A 13,759-nucleotide genomic window follows, 5' to 3' on the forward strand; every position below is an offset into this window, starting at 1 on the left:
CTGAAAAGACGCCCGTCTCACAGAATCTGTCCGTCTTTTGAAAAAGACGCCCGTCTTGCAGCTGAAGAAAAACAAAGAAAAATCTCGGACAAGAATCCGTCCGTCCGCACGAAATCCGCCCGTCTCATCTCGAGAAGAATCCGAGCGGATTCCCGAATCCGCCCGTCTCTAGGCGGGATTTTTGAAAATTTGAAGTTGAAGAATCCGAGCGGATTGCGCCTAATCCGCACGGATTGCCCTGCGTCCTAATATTGTCGAGTTCTTTAAATACCCATCCCACCTTCATTCATTCATTCATTCACTCATAAACACTACCCACAACATCAAAACCCTCATCCTCTCCATCTCAAAAACAAAAACCCTCAACAAAACTCACCAAAATCAAATCAAACCATCTTTCAAATAACAAATCAATCACTCCATCTTCATTAACAATCAAAACCAAGAACAAAATCTTCACCTTTGAGTCGATTTTTGTTCTCATAAAGGCAAAGCCTTTCACCTTCAAAATCGATTTGGGCATTCTACAAATTGAAGATTTTTGATCTTTTTCTTGGTTAGCTCATCAAATGGCGAGAACAAAGGGAGCAACAAAAGCAAAAGCAAAGGCAACAAAGGCACCAAAGGCTACAACTCTCTCTCAAAGGCAAAAAGCTCTACAAATGAAGAAGGCTTTGGCAATGGTGGTATCAAAACCAAGCTTGGAAGTGCAACAACCTCAACAAATTTCTATGGAAGCATCACCCTCTACTCCGGTAATTAATCAACTCTTGCATTATCCGGAGGTAACATTCATTTCCGATTCCCATAGAAATACATTTGTCAAGTTTGCTATGAAACAAATTCAATCCACCAAATTCATATGCCAAGATGCTTTAGAGAAGTTGGGTGTTCTTGAACAAACAAGAGTCTTTTTCAATGCCATGGGTTTAAAGAAATTGTTTGAAATGAAGGAAGTAACATACCCTTCCCTTGTCTTGGAATTCTTAAGTTCTTTAAAAGTGACAAAAGTTGAGAATAGGAAAATATTGAGTTTCGTCTAGCTAACACTAGTAGACGCATTACCTTTCCGGAATTGGGTGCAATTTTGGGTCTTAGCGATGAACATAAATTTTATAAGCAATATGGGAAGTATGATCCCGAGCCTCTTTGGGAGGCAATCTCCGGGAAGAAATTTGAAGATTTTAAAGCTTGTCGTGCTCTTTTGGTCCATCATCCGAGCATAAGAATATGGCACAAAGTTGTGGGAAATACCATAATTGCTAGGAAAGACACCAATCATTTCACGGGACTCGATTTTATTCTCCTTGAATCAACTTTGAATATTGGAAGAATTCACACCAAGCCTTACAATTCTTTGAGGCTATTGGTTGATAGATGGCTCCATGTAGATAGTGGGAAGAAGGGTCAAACCGTAATTGTTAATGGCGGCCTTGTCACGGTCCTAGCCAAGCACTTTGATCCTAATTTCAATAAGGATAGCAAGTATACGGCTAAGGATGGTGGCCATCTTATTGATATGTCCATCTTGATTAACAAGTTTAAGTGGGTTGCTCACAATCCCCTTGATACCAAGTATGGGTGGCTTACAAGTGAGGCTCGATCATTCACTCTACCCGCAAAGATTTGCCGTCTTAGTGTCCACCGGACCAACTATTTACTTCCCCTATCCAAGGAAGCCGAGTACATCATTCAACAACAAAAGGGTGATCATGAAACCCCCTCCTCTTCCATTGTTATACCACCTTACCCCTATGATTATGAAGAGTTCAAACCACAAGGAGTTGAAATTGGGAAAGACTATGTAACTCTTCTTATGCAAGCCATGCACAAGCAAGCTTATGAAGATCGGAAGAATGCATATTTGGCTCAATATCCTCCCCTCCTACATCTAGCTAGGCAAGGACTCCTCGATCCATCTTGTCCTTTGCCTAGTTGGGCGGATAGAGAAGCCTTATTTCCGGGTGCATCAAGGGACGTGGTGGAAGACAATGAGGTTGTTGGAAATGATGAGGAGATTGATGACAACATTGAGGAAGAAGCAAGTGGAGATGAAGAAAGAGATGGTGAAGATAATGATGAGGAAGATGATGGTGAAGAAAGCAAAGAAGAAAGTGCCAAGGAAAGTGGCAATGTGACCACTTCTCATGAGAGAAGTGGTGATGATAATAGCATGATGGAAGACTAGCCTTGGAGACTCCTACACTCCCACGGTTTGTCTATATTTGTTTGTATTTTATTTCATTTTGATCATTGTTGGTTTAGTCCTAGCAACATCAAAGGACTCACACCTCGGTTCCTTTGAGGTGTTCTTTTTTTTGTTCCCATTTTTGAAAATCCAAAATGACAATCTAGTTTCATGCATAGCATAGCATGTGCATGAACTCCCCCATGCTTTGACATTAGCAATAGTGTCTTATTTGGCTTGGGGAAGTTAATGCATACGCAACGGGAGGTAATTTAAATTATCCTCTCCGTCATAACAAAAACCATGCATCATGTAGTATAGCTTAGTGTAGAATTGCATTTAGTATAGAAATCATGCATCATCTTTGCATAATTTCCATCATCTTGGCCATTGAGGACAATGCCCATATTAGTGTGGGGATGGGAATTCTAACACTTAACTTTTATTCAAAAACCATAAAAATTGAAAAATTTCAAAAATCATAAAAATTTGAAAAATTGAAAAACCAAAAACAAGTTCATTTCCTTTGTATATATTGTCTTGTATATATTGTGTTTGTTCATCCTTGTTCACTATGATTGACTACGCCACATCCGAGACATGAGGATATTGAAGACCGCATGGTATGATCCTTCCAATCTCCTTTTTCCTCTTTATGTTAATGACTATGTGGCTTTATTTTGATTGATGCGGTAAAACAATGTGAACTTAGGATTGCATCTAGTTTATTTGGCATATTAGTTGGTAAAATCATTTGCATTAGGATGTTTATATGTTAGTTGCATCATGGCATGTAGTTTGCATGTTAGAAAAACTTTGCGAAACCGTCTACTTGGGAAGCTTGACAAGTGTATATAGGCCCTAGTAGATGCTTTTTATTCTTAAGACTTTGCTTGCTAGGATGTGTCATGCTAGTATCCTTTGACCCATGGTTTAAGGCCTAGTCAAGAGTACCTTGTGGTGTGATAACTCCTTGGCTACCGTTTATTCCAAGGTGACCCTTGAAACCATGCATACTTCTATCATTCATCCATGTTCTACCATATTTTTGTCATCAAAGGGAATGGGCACAAAAAGAAATCAATTTGAGTTCAATGAAAAGAAAAGAAAGAAAACGTTTGCAAAATGCATCAAATGAAAAGAGGAGCAAAAATAGAACTCCTAAAAGCTTCAAATATAAGGCACCCTCACTAATTGGGGTGACTTTGAAAATGTTCAAAAGAAATGCAAAAAGTTGTCAAGTATTGAAAAGCCAAAAATCAAAAAGAATGGCAAAGAAAGTGTTCTCAAAAAGTCAAATGCCAAAGAAATTTGGGGGGAAAACAAAAATGAAAGCAAACTCCCAAAATGAAACTCAAATATCTATTGATCCCTTTATCCATCATATCCATTTTTGTGCATGGTAGAGAGGGGACGACCCTTCTTCTTGTCTAGGAAAGAGGGGGAATTCCGCGATCCTCCAGTGTTTCTAACACCATAGGGAGTCTACTCTTGACAAAAGCATTTAACGATTGAGGACAAAGGTACCCTAGCTTGACACATTTTGGAGGTGATTTATTGGTATCCTTCTAGGCTTAGTAGTTTGAACAAATTGCATCTATGAAGGATTGTGTACCCTTGAATTGCTTCCCTTATAGATAATTTCCGCCACTTAGATGAGGAAAGTGGCTATTCTTTTTGTAGATGCATCCATTATGTGTTTTTGTGTGCTTAATGTTTGGATGTGTCGCCATTTTGGCAAGACCCACCTTGCCTTGCAAGAAGGCATCCTACCTCATGGTTGTCTTGTTGTGAGTTGAAGGGGCGGAGTGAGACCCGCTAATTGTCTCATATCGGCTATTATTATTAGGTTAGGTTAGTATTGGTCCTAGTCTTTGTCACCTCTTTGCTCGGGACGAGCAAAGGTTGATTTGGGGATATTTGATGCGACCATAATTGGCGCATATTTAGCCCCGAATTACCATTGTTTCCATGCTTTTTAGTGCCTATTTGGGTCATTTCTTATCTTTAGTTCTTTGTTTTGCATATTCTTTGAGATTTTGATCCCTTGGTAGGAAAGGAGTAAGAATCTTGCATTTTCATGGCAAAACAAGGCTAAATTGATCATATTCAATGACCAAGCATCAAGGAGAGACAAGACTAGAAGGCCTTTGTACATAGCATAGTAGAAGAGCATTGTTGAGAGAAGGATCCTTGAGTCCCCAAGGAAATCCCCAAGGAATTCATGAAGAAAAGGGAAGAAAAAGAAGAAGGAAAGTTCTTTGAACTACAATCCGAACGGATTGTAGAGAATCCGTCCGTCCTCGCCAATCCGAGCGTCCCGCAAAGGAATCCGCTCGGATTCCCCCTCGCCGATCCGAGCGTCTTGCCCAAGAATCCGCTCGGATTCCTCAGCCCAGATCCGGCCGTCCCGACTCCCATCCGCACGGATCGCGGACAAAGACGTTTTCATTCCTCAAGCATCGATAAGAGAAGCCCTTCTCTCGGATAATCCCGGAGGCTCCTTGCTCAACTTAAAAAGTGTAATTACTAGTTTAGCCCTTAGTTAACCCTAATGCATCCTCCCTAATTTTCACTATAAATACCCCATTAGTCTAATTAGAGGAGCATGTTCTTCTTATCAATAATTAGTGTAGTTAATATCAATCAAATCTCTCTTCAATATTGTAATCAAATATTAATCAAGTTTTAATCCAAGCTTTAGTTCTTTAATCTCTCTCTTGTTCTTACTTTATTTTGGGTAATTGAAGATTATTTGAGTTATTATTGGGAGATTGACAACCTCTCAATCTAGGATTCAAGTACTTCTATTATTCTTGCTTTATTATTGGAATCATTAGTAGGTATAATCTCTTAATCCCTTTTTAATTATTGCTAATTACTTTCATTTATTCATCATGTTTCATTATGTTAGTATGATTGACAACCTTTCTAGCATGATCAATATGATAATGAGTGAGTAGTCTCTTAGCTAGGGTTTAATGGGTGATTAGGGGAAACCAACATGGGAATGATTCATGCTTAAATTAATATGCTTTCATATCTTATTTGCTTGCTTGTTTTGATCTTAATACATGCACATGTTATATTTGATGAAATGCTAAGCCTATGAATCCTTGCATTTACTATCATCTTCTATCCTTTCAACTTGACTTGTAAGACATAACCCAACTCGAGTCTTGTTAGACCATGCATGTGTTAAGTAGGGAAGATTAAGTCGACTTGTAGGTGTTGTACAATCCAAGAGATTCGGCTCCGGGACCCAAACTTTCCTAGGATTGTAAGATATAACCCAACTCAATCCATCACAACAATAATTGCTTGCTTATAATTTGAGAACATGTTTGTATGATCATATCCCATGATTCCCCTATGAACCCATGACACCCTAGTGCTTTTAATCAATTGTTTACACCCTTATTTTATTTATCTTGTTAGTTTATTTTCATTGCTATTTTAGTTTAGTAACCTTCTACATCAACCCAATTTGTGACACCCCTAGACACCACTAGTTACAATAGAATCTTCATTTCAATACCCGTCCCTTGGGATCCGACCTTTACTTGCCTCTTTACTAATTGTAGAGTTGTTTGTGAAGTATAAATTGTGTTTTGTATCGACCATTGACCAACGACCACATATGCTTAATTGTGAACACGAAATGGCTCCGATCAGTCATTCAATAACTCATTAAATTACATAAATTATCCTTATAAATTATTATTAAAATACGGAGTATTACAGTCTTCCCCCCTTAAAATGAACTTCGTCCCGAAGTTCGCCCACAACTACCACCACATCACTTATAAACATTCCTACAACTAAGCATCTTTCAACACCATCATCCATTTACGATTATCATCCGTACCAATCGCATCACAAGGTATCACAACAACAATTCATAACATTCGTAGTATTACAATGAATGTCTTTATCATGTCATTTCCATTAAAATGACCCTAACTAGAGTCAAAACTGTCTTCGAACCCAAAACCGACTCAGAAACCCGCAACTCGAGTCAACTTGAGTCAAACCGAGTCAAACCAAATCTCGAATGTCGAAAATAATGCCATGAATGTTTTCATCATGTCATTTCCATTAAAATGACCCTATTTAGAGTCTAAACCGACACCGGGCCAAAAACCGACTCGAAATTCAAATCCCGACTCACACCGGTCAAACCCGAGTCAAGCACACAAAACACCTACCTCAAGTAACACCCAAAATCATCTTATTATATGCCTATATTGTTACAAGACATCCTATTTGATTACCACAAATCAACAATGGATGGAGAATAGGCCACGTCCAAATTGAAAGGGACAATACACCCCATTGAGTCACGGGGTGGCTCGCGCCTAAAGCAGGTGTCTGCTTAGCCTCTAAACAAATACAACCGACCTACCATCCCACATTTCTCTATAAATACCCACCATCACACACCATAATATTCACACGAGAGTCCGCCCCCTCCTTCTCCCTTAAACTTCTATACTCGACTTCCTAAGTCACAAAATCGACACGTGTTTACGACCTACCGGTCGTAAACACAAGCCTTACACATATTGTTTGGTACCATCGCCGTGCATTCGACTGGCCCATTCGACCAACTCAACTCATTAATCAACATGTTTTAATTAACATATTTTCAACTCATTTTCAAAACCAAATCCTTTTTTAAGGCACTCTTTTTAAACTTCTTTGATCGCGAGTAGTCACAACGAGAAAACCGTCTCTAAAGTCTTCTACCACGCAAACATCAAAATACGTAAGTTTGAGGGTGTAAATATCTCATTTATTTCATGTCTTTACTGTTTTGATGAGTTTATAAGCACGAACGATGCATAACACGATTCAAATTTAGGTTAGACGAGCCAAAAGCGAGTTTTGGCTCGGTAAGCCCCTTATTGTGCAAGGTGGCTCGCGCCTCAATGGGATGCCCAGGTCAGACTCAAACGTGTTTGAGTTCGTCTTTCCTTCAACACTTTCTTTTATTATTACTTCTTTCCTTTTACGGTTTTTACCATTTCGAATGTTTCAAACCATTTTTATGACAAACTTTTTAACCATAAATCATAATCACCCTTGGTTCCATATACCATGACGGTTAAATCCGTGACTCGGTGATATTAATTGGTTAATTACATTTTAAAAGAAATCCTTTTCTTTTATTTACCATTTTAATTCATTTTTATGATAAACATATTTTGGCCATTACAAAAATCATCCTTGGTTCTTTATACCATGCCGGTTTAATCCGAGTACGATGATTAACTTGATTAATTACAAAGAAATGAACTTAACATGATTAGTTCAAATCAAGTACTCCCTCCTATTCTACATAAACTTCCCTCTTTCCTTTTTCATCTATTCACAATTCCTTCCCTATTTCCTTATTTAGAAAAGTTTTATACTTATTTTAATCACCTCACCCCATAATAATACTTATTTTAATCAACTTACCCCACAACAATACTTATTTTAATCACCTCACCCACAATAATACCCCACAATATCTTCTCTCTCTCCAATTACCAAACCTCACTACAATACTTTACCTTATTTTAATTCCCCTCCTTAATTCTAGTGCCTCCCATGAATAGGGATGTTTATGTAGAATAGGAAGGAGTATTTTACTTTTTTACTTGTAAACTATACTTTTCAAATATGCAAATCCGACAACGAATGTTACTAACACAATAATAATTATTCCGAGTCATGCAAACAATACTTGCAAATTATTTAATCACAAATACGGTTTTAAACAACCTTTTCAAAAACTAGGAGACAACCCCTTGGGTCGGCTCATGGCTCGCGCTCCAAGAGGCCGTCTGTTTTCTACATTTCAAAACCAGGGCAGAGCCCCTTCTATCGCCAATAGGCTCGCGCCCCAAAGGGGCTGCCTGGCACTGTTCTGCCTCGTTTTTAGCACTTGTCTAGGACGATCCCGATTACGGTTAATCCGAACACAAGACGGATCAGATTGACAACCTTACGTTTTTACACTTTGTCATTTGACACCCTTTTCAAATAAATGGATCGTGTTAAGCATCATAATCCGAATTTGGTAAATGGATGTTTAATTTCCGTTTTCACATGCAAATCAATTTAAATCCAACTTGACATCTTATGCTTGATACTTGGATTAACAAACTGACTTAGAAAGCTCACATGTTAGGTTAACAATTTTGGATGTGCATTCATGCATTTACACCGTTTTATCAACTTTTGCACTTAAACAACCACGATCGATCAGTAGAGGCCGCTAACGCGGGCGGGATTGGGTGTCTGATTAAAGGGCTTCCCAATATGTACCCTCACCCCTTACTCAGAACCTTTGGATAGTGGATGGCCTTATCTAGGGCGTACGAGAGTCATTTTAGGCATAGAATGCTAAAAGGGGGACGAGTCCTTATCTTTAGTACCTATGTCAAACACTGCTTTGTGCTTCGTTTGACCGAGGTATAAAGTGGATTCGAACGGGTTCCAGGCATCCCATAAATGCTTGGTGGCGACTCCGAACATCTCTAATCGTTTCGAGACCTTTACCGATACGAAATCGACCGATCTAAAACGATCCGGTCGAAAGCATTTTTACGCCGCCGAGCATGGCTTTCAAAAGACCGCTGCATGTCCACAGATTGGCCTGGCGTGCAGGTGGCCCGTGACTGCGGACCGGTAGGTGGCCTGAATCCACAGACCGAGACGTGGCCCTTGTCCACAGTTTGGCGACTCTGCTGGGGAAAACTAGGACACTTGTGTCTTTGTGATCCTTAGAGGTGAAACTCGAACGAGGTCGTGGTTAAAGTGCATTAATTGATATTACGGTCATAAGTCGGGTTCCTTGTTCGGGCCCACAACCTAACCCTTTTCGACCAATTGGCTCGTCTCGTCGGCGTGAGTTTTCTCATCCCCGCGTTTCGAATCCCGATTGAGTCAAGCATGCCATTGACGTTACACATTTCTGTTTCGTCAAAGTGCTTTCATCACTTTCGATCACGAGGCTAGGGCACCCTCCTTACACATTTTGTTTGGATTGGTATCCCTCTCGCAAATCGGGGTTTGATTGCTTGGTGTGTAACCCACCCTCTTAAGCTAAAACCCGTGTCAGCATAATGCATAATATAATGAACTGCGAGTGCTTATGTGCTACTTGATCATAAGTCCTTCCGTGTCATTTTCAAACTTTCAAAATCACCCTTTTGCGCCATTATAATGGCCGTTTCAAACCTCGGTCTTTCGCCGACCGTTGCACGCCTTTCTAGGCCGTCGTAATGACGATTTTCAAACCCGGTTTTTATAACCATTTCAACACGCCTTTCTAGGCCGTCGTAATGATGATTTTCAAACCCGGTTTTTTATAACCGTTTCAACACGCCTTTCTAGGCCATCGTAATGACGATTTTCAAATCCGGTTTTTATAACCATTCAAATCATATTCTTATGCCGTCGTAATAACGATTTCAAAACTCGGTTTTCAGAAACCATTTCAAAATACCCTTTTACGTCGTCATAATGGCCGTTTCAAACCTCGGTCCCTCGCCGACTGTTGCATTCTCAAAGAGCCCTTTTATGCCATCATAATGACGAATTCTACCCTCGAATTTTCAAAATTCAAAATCAATTTTCAAACAAAAACGTTTTTCAAACCGTCGTAATGACGATTTCAACCCGTGCAACTTTCCAAATTTCAAATCTCGTTTTCTAAATCAAATTTGGCTTTTTCTAAGCCGTCGTAATAACGATTTCAATTCTCGCACTTTTCGATTTGCATACCGTCTTTTAAAAGTTAAACGGTTTTCTAACCCGTCGTAATAACGAATTCAATCCTCACGATTTCCAATTTCAAATCTTGAAAACGAATTTAACCATTTTCAAATTCCATTCAAAATCAAATATTTGAAAACTAATTTAACCATTTTAAAATTTCAATTCAAAATCAAATCTTTGAAAACCAATCTAACCGTTTTCAAATTTCAAATTCAAAATCAAATCTTTGAAAACAAATTTAACCGTTTTCATATTTTAATTCCAATTTCAAATCTTTGAAGACAAATTTAACCGCTTTCAGATTTCAATCCAATTTCGAATCATTTGAAAACAAACTTAACCGTTTTCAAATTTCAATCCGATTCCAAACCATTTCAAAACAAATTTAACCGTTTTCAAATTTTCAATCCAATTTCAAACCATTTGAAAACAAATTTAACCGTTTTCATGGCCATTGTGATGACAATTCCAAATTCTTTAATTCTCGATTTTCTAATCCGTGATTCGGAATTTCAAAAATCGTCTTCGGAAACAACACTCTGTTTTCAAAGCCGCCGCAAACTCAAACTCAAACCGTCTTTTGAAAACAAACTTAAGACAAACCCTTTCAACTAACCGACTTCTGAAGATCCCTATTCTTCGGGAGCCGTCCATAAAACGACAAATGAATCTTTTTGAAAATTTCTATTTTTGAAAATTTCAGTCCACCTTTCTGATTCTGCCTCGAGTCGATTAGAGTCCAGTCGATTTCAAGTCAAGTCGTCTAGATAACGTCTAGTCTCCGCCGAAGTTAGTATCTACCTTCTCGTCTAGGCCGTGTCGCCTAATTGTCGAGACATCTTCAATGGTGTTAGCAGAGTCAAAACCTCTCGGGTATTAAACCCGTCTTTTCCCTACATTACGGGTCAAAGGTCAAGTTTGTATACGTGTCTTGTCCAACGACAAACCTCCAAACTAAGTCAGAAGTCCTCTGTCTAGGCATCACTATGCCAAAGTCGACACTCGAGTCTAAGTTCAAAGTCATGCACCAAGAGTTCTAACACAAGAGGTCATTCACGATCTTTAATGAACTCATAACCTAGTCACACCATCGCGTCTCCACGACAAAACTGCCTTTTGTACATATGTGTCGTACTTGCCTTTGTTTGAGCAATCCCTTGCCAAGACAAGTTATAACGCCTATCGTTATGTCAAATAGGAATCCCTTGGGTGCCATCAATCGCCAACCAGAAAATCAAGAAGCCGATCAATCTGCATCCGCCATGACGTCCGCCGAAATCAGCAACATGGTCCTTCGACTCCTAGCTACCGTGGAAAACTTGAGCACTCGTCTCTCCCAAGTTGAGGACAAAATTATAACCGGGAATTTTCCCTTTTGTGATATTGAGCAAAGGGTTAAGCTCCTTGAAAGCCGACTACTTGCCAACAACAAAAACAACCCTCCAGAAAACCCTATTGGACACAGTCAGGAATCTTCCCTAGACTGCTCTCATTTCATCTCTCCTGACGATGAGGAAATTCATGCAATTGATGAGGATGGCATACAAAGCGCTATAATGATGCTCTCCGTCTCCATCAACAACATATTCTCAAAGCTGCAAGTGGCTATCGATGATTTGAGCACTCGGGTAACTAATTTGGAGAAGAGGTTTGGTAGTGCAGAAAATGAACCTGACCACCAAGGAGAAAACCGACCCTTGGCTCACCAACCAACAGCTGTTGAAAATGAGGAGTCATCCGATGGTTCCCGCATCCATGAACCCACCAACAAAGAACATGAAATTGCCTCACCAAAATCCCCTTCAAAATGCCAAGCAACATCCCAAAAACTGTCCATTGACAATGACCAAATCCTGTTTCCGCCCAGGATTACCAAAAACAAAAACATCCCAAAAAACACCAATGTTGGAACCATGGGAAAACATCAAAGGGTTTTCACAGATCTGGGAATAACATATGGCACCGCTCTGGAGATTCTTGCTTCAGAAGGGATGCTCCAACCCATTTGTCAGACTCCGGACCCACCAGAACACAGGAGATCCCGTTTATGGAACCCTAATGCCTATTGCCAATACCATCAAGGCAAGGGCCATGACACCGAAACCTGTTTCAAACTCAAGCATGCCATTCAAGATATGATTGAAGCTGGCAAAATCATAATTGGACCTCTCAGTCAGGACAATCCTCCTGAATGTCTCAAGTCAAACAGCAAGGTTGAACGTTCTCAAAGGACATTCACTAGACTCAACACAACCTATGCCGCAGCTCTTCAAATGCTTATGACTGAAGGGAAACTACAACCAATATGGCCCACTCCGGACCCGTCTGAAAGCAAGAAGTCCCGATTCTGGGACGACAGTGCCTATTACCAATATCATCAAGGAAGAGGTCATGACATTGAAACATGCTTTAAACTGAAACATGCTATTCAAAACATGATCGACAACCATGAACTGATAGCTTCATCCCTATGCCAACCAATTGATGAAAACAATCCTCATGAACATCTCATTCTGCAAGGAGATGAGAGCCTCATTGACTTTTGTCCTCATATCATCCCCAACAACGAGAGTGAAGTGCTCAAGTGGGTCAATGCTCAAGACCAGACATTCAAGCCGCTGGATGCTGCGAAAGAGACCTTCGAGGAGGAACATGATGATTAGGAGTCCGTATCTACGATTGAATATAAGTTCGAGTCCGAGTCTTAGGCTTTCTCATATCTATCCTAGTGTCTGTCCTTTTATTCCTAAGTGACAAACTGGGGTCTGTCCCCATGATTCACATGTATTCATCGAGTCTGTGCTAACATCTTATTTATCTAAATAAAATCACAATTTCCAGCTATCATATATTCTCCTCTTTACCATTTTCCGTTGACAACGAGAATTGATTTGAGAATTGATTTAAAACGAACAATATGTTCCAATTCAATGTGAGTATACTCGAGTGACGTTCCGTACCGAGTAAGAAGAGGACTCGAAACTCCGCGTCCATTCTCTTTACCTATTCCATGTCTGGCAATAGAAACCTTTCAATAGCACCCTATTTAGGACGAGCTTTTATCAACGGGATCCTACGACGAACCTAGATAACAAACAAGAACATCTCCTTGTTTATAATCAATGACGGAAGGCAAGCCCATTCCCCACAAAAAACATCCCATCACCAATTATCAACCTTTCACCAATGGGTGCATCCCCGTCTGCACCTTTACCTGCCTCGAACGAAGGACGGCAAAGAACCAATAAATCAAAAGCCAAAGCGAAAGGCCAAAATCAAAGGCCCAAGCCAAAAGCCATTCGGCCAATAGCCATTCATCCAAAGCCACAACGAAAGGCCAAAATCAAAGGCCCAAGGCAATATCCATTCACTCAAGGCCAAAGCCAAAGCCAAAGCCAAAGCCAAAGCCCAAGCCCAAAAGCCATTCAAGCCAACAGCCATTCACCCAAAGCCAAAGCTCAAGGCCAAAATCAAAGGCCTAAGGCAATAGCCATTCACCCAAAGTCAAAGCGAAAGGCCAAAGTCTAAGGCCCAAGCCAATATCCATTCGCTCAAAGCCAAAGTTCAAGGCCAAAGCAAAAACCAAAGCCGAAATCAATTCACTCAAAGCAAAAACCAAAGCCAAAGGCTACTCACCCAACATCAAGGCTAAGACTCAAGCCAAAATCAAAACAAAACAAGATTGGAACCCTTTTCCCAAAAAGGCCAAAATCCAAAGAAAGCATCCAACACACAAAATCCTGGACAAGTGAGTCCAAAATACCAAGTCCAGGACCAACAAGTCCAAAGCCTGGACCAACG

The sequence above is a fragment of the Silene latifolia genome, chromosome 5 (assembly GCF_048544455.1).
Source record: "Silene latifolia isolate original U9 population chromosome 5, ASM4854445v1, whole genome shotgun sequence".
NCBI lineage: Eukaryota > Viridiplantae > Streptophyta > Magnoliopsida > Caryophyllales > Caryophyllaceae > Silene > Silene latifolia.